The sequence below is a fragment of the Malus domestica genome, chromosome 08, assembly GCF_042453785.1.
Source record: "Malus domestica chromosome 08, GDT2T_hap1".
In the NCBI taxonomy this organism is placed as follows: domain Eukaryota; kingdom Viridiplantae; phylum Streptophyta; class Magnoliopsida; order Rosales; family Rosaceae; genus Malus; species Malus domestica.
The window spans coordinates 3,805,673-3,809,890 of record NC_091668.1 but is presented as its reverse complement, the minus strand read 5'-3'; positions in this window follow the sequence as shown (position 1 = coordinate 3,809,890).

Below are 4,218 nucleotides of genomic sequence, written 5' to 3'. Positions count from 1 at the left end.
CAGATTTTCTTGGATAAAGCTTGTCTGCAATCTTCACACGCAACATCAGTTTTCCAGATACCACAGACCATTTTTTCAAAGTTCTCTGACAAAGTTAAAACACGTGAAGCTTGTAGCTTCCACTACATTGCTATGACCAAGAAGGGTAAAGGAATAGCACTACTACTTGTTGTTAGGGAGACTCCTATATATGTCGACCTTCATCCTTCACAACCAGGCAGACCTGCAAATAAAAAAAATGCTCAACTTTTCTTCACATCCGAGAGAGCACTCTCAGCAGAGTCTCTTGAAATACTCAGCTTCTTTTCCTCCCGATAATACCTCTGCAAACAAGCCACACCAGAGAAAGAGTATCTCATATCATCAGGGTTAAAAGCAAGAGTATCCCATATCATGCTTTTTCCCTGTCTTTTCCTTTGGCCTTGTTCTTACCTGCAAGACAAGGAGAAAGGGAGCAATCAGTCAGCACTTGGAATCAAGTTTCCAGTCAGGAACTGACTGCATGGAACCCCTTGCCTGATTACTTACCTGGCATTGCTCTCGAGTACTCATCTTCAACATCTTATGCTTCCAGAGAAGATACCACATCTGTCTGAGGAACAAATAGGGCAAGTGAGAAGGATACAATGAAGCATATGGAGACAAGCGTAACAGAACATGTGCTGATACATCCACTACTTTGTCAACAGCAAAAGTATCAAATATCATCAGGGTCGAACGTACTCTAGATTTGATGGATTTGTTTTGACCCTCAAATTCTTGAGTCGGCTTTATACTCTGGAGGAAACCAGAAAACCCACCAGCCCAGTTCAAGAATAAGCCTGTGGAAAGTTACTTCTTCAAAAGCAAAAGTATCTCATATCATCTCTTCTCCATTTGCTTTTCCTTATCCTTGTTGCCGTTTACAACATAAGGAGAATGAGAACAATCAACCAGAAGCCAAAGTTGAACCTCCGATCCAGGTTGCTTGCTTGGAAGTCTGATTGCTTACCTTGTATGTTACCTCCTTTGGCAAATCTCCTAGCTCGGCGACTTGGGGGACTCCTACTATAGGGTTTGTATCGCACTTGACCAAGCCCGAAAGTACAAGTAAGCTTCAAGTGAAATTGATACATTACCTTGTGCATCTTCATCGGTTAAAGATACCACCCCTAGATGGAGGAAAAGTACTTCCAAAGAAGATCTCACATCTACATATGAGACAGATAAGGCAAGTGAAAATGATATTACACTTCGGTACTTAGAAGTTTCGTGATTACTCAATGGCTTGGATCTTGCAAATCCTCAACCGAGGAGCTTCCCTCACTCGAGAACTTAAGGGAGCACTGTTTGTACCATACTTGACCAATTTCGAAACTACTGAGCACCGGTCAACGTTATACCGTCAATGACCCAAAAGAGTTTCCCTTCAATCAGGAGGCCAATCACAGCGCGACACGTGTCGACATCAGAAGTCAATCATAGTGCGACACGTGTCAACATCAGAAGCCAATCACAACACGACACGTGTCAATGTCAGAATGAAACTAGAAACTCTCTTCTATAAATAGAGATCATTCTCTCACAATATTTCCTAATGTCATTTGTACTAAATCATTCATTTGTACTAAATCATTCATTTGTACTAAATCATTCACTTGTACTCACTAAAGGAGAGCTTGAACATATGTACTTGTTTTAATGAGAACTCGTCTACTCTGTGAACGTAGCCAATCTGAGTGAACCACGTACATCTTGTGTTTGCTTCCCTGTCTCTATCCATTTACATACTTATCCACACTAGTGACCGGAGCAATCTAGCGAATGTCACAAACTTAACACTTTCTGTTGTACCAAAGTCCTCACTGATTTTGTGCATCAACATAAGCAAAAGAAAATTTCTATTTATTATTGTGCTAATATTGCTTTATTAGTGAGGATAGTCAAGTACATAATAGATTTATAAAGAAGTAGTATTTATATGTAGTATTGAATTGAATAAACCTTGGTGGGTGTTAATTTTCATCCAATCATTTTAATTTGGTGCTGGGTGTGGTCTTCGTGGACTCAATTATTTGTTGGGTGCAAGTGTGCCAAAATTATGCACCAAATAAACTCATAAATTTATTGTTCATGTTGTACGATTACGCCAAAAAAATAATATCCTATCATACAAGTCTTCGTTTTAATATTGATAGTCTTGTATTTAATCATAGTATGTTGTCGAATTTTTAATATGAACAATCGATGAGACGTATTTTGCTATTTCAACGTTAGAATTGGAAACAATAATAAGCAATAGCATGCCAAAGATTTACATGGGATAAGGAAATGAATGCATCAATATTAGATTGCGGACTTCTATATAACTTGTGGAGTACGTTATAGTGGGATGGTGTGGATTTTGGGGTGGGTGGGTTACCACGTAGTAAATTAATAATTTAATTTATATGGGACGGATCCGTATCATTTTTTTTTACTTCACCATTTTGCAAAAGTTTTTATAGGGCCTATTCCATAAATGTATATGATCAATTTAGAACATCATTCATTGATCATTTTTATAAAATATTAAATAAATTTAAAACTATTAATATATATTCATTTGTAGTGAAAAAAGAAATTACCAAATACGGCCCTCAAGTCTTATTCCAACCGTATTCCAACCATTACATGGTTTTATATTTGGTAATTTTTTTATAAACATGATTTTTCAAGGAAGACCTAAAAGTAGTTGGAGTGGGCCTTAAAAAAATTGTCTAACAATCGTGTATGGATCTAGAGGTGGCAAACCAACCATTGGATTGTTAATGAGTACCCATTAAGACTTATGTAGTTTGACTTCACCTAACAACATCATCACTGCTACCATTCACACCTCTATATTATGGTGATATCAAAATTAAACGAGTCTTAACGAGTATCCATTAACAAATCAATAGATTGATTTATCACCTTCATAAGGATCCGCTAATCATATATATTTGTTTTGGAGGAGTAAAATCATAGAAAACGTGATGATTGGGCTGCCATTCCAGCATGTCTCCACTACTGAAAAATGAAGTGGATAATAATTGATTGGCTTCCCATATATCGTTTTCAAAGTGCGAGTGAAAAACCCTAATATATTCCAATTGGCTTGGAAATTGACAACGTTGACCCAAGTCAATTCGGTTTGTACAAATGGTGAAAATATATATATTTCTTCTGGACGGCTGAAATGAATGCAAGAATTAATGAAGTTGCTAATTTGCCTATAATTAACAAGAAAACCATGTTCATGCAATAATATACTAAGGTATAGTACAAACTAGTAGTGGATGATAATTTAGGTGCCTTCCCTAGCTACTAGTAGGTAATTAGATCCACGGAAATGATATAAATCAACTAACATGTTGTGCTAGTCGATGTTTTCTACGCTATAGAATAGGGAGAAATACCTCTATAGCACAAGTCACATACAATCATAAATACACTAGCTCATATGTATTTATCTCCTTCGTTACGTTAACCAGTCATATAATGAAGACTACTTTTATATGACCAACAACTATGTACAATTACAAACAAAGCTAACCCCAAACGAGTCGAATGCATAGACATGATATTCAATATATCATCCAGTTATATGTCATTACAGGTCGAGCAATATATTAGACCTAAATACACACCATGTCAATATTATTCACAAGTTGTGTATGTGTGTAGGTAGTGTAGTAATTCAGAGAAGTTCTGTTCATAAATATTGTTTATCTCTCATCAAGCTTACTAATCACGTGATGAAATTTTAGGTAAAATGACGAAGGGGGAGGTAAATAAGGTGGTTGCCTAAGGTCTCACTTTTTAGCTAAGGCCGATGCTGTCTCTATACTATATGAACAAAACGGTGAGAAGATTGCCTCACGTATAGGCTATAGTATTTGCCACTCACTTTTAAGCGTGCTACGTATGTCAATATCTGTGTATGTGATTCGGGATAGGTGGACTTAATTCAGCAAAGAACGTGAAGAAGAAGCCACGCAGTCTAAATATGTACATACATATACGCCGTATATATGTTGAAGATCAACACCAGCCCAATTGGTATTTGGATTCTAGAAAAGTCTAGCAAATACAAGCAGCAAACTTGGAAGGCTTAAGCTTCTAGAGGACTTTGTCCAGTTGCAAATGAACTAGACCATTCTAGTTCAAATTTGCATGTTAAGTCGGTGGACATGCATAATATGCTAGAAAATTCTA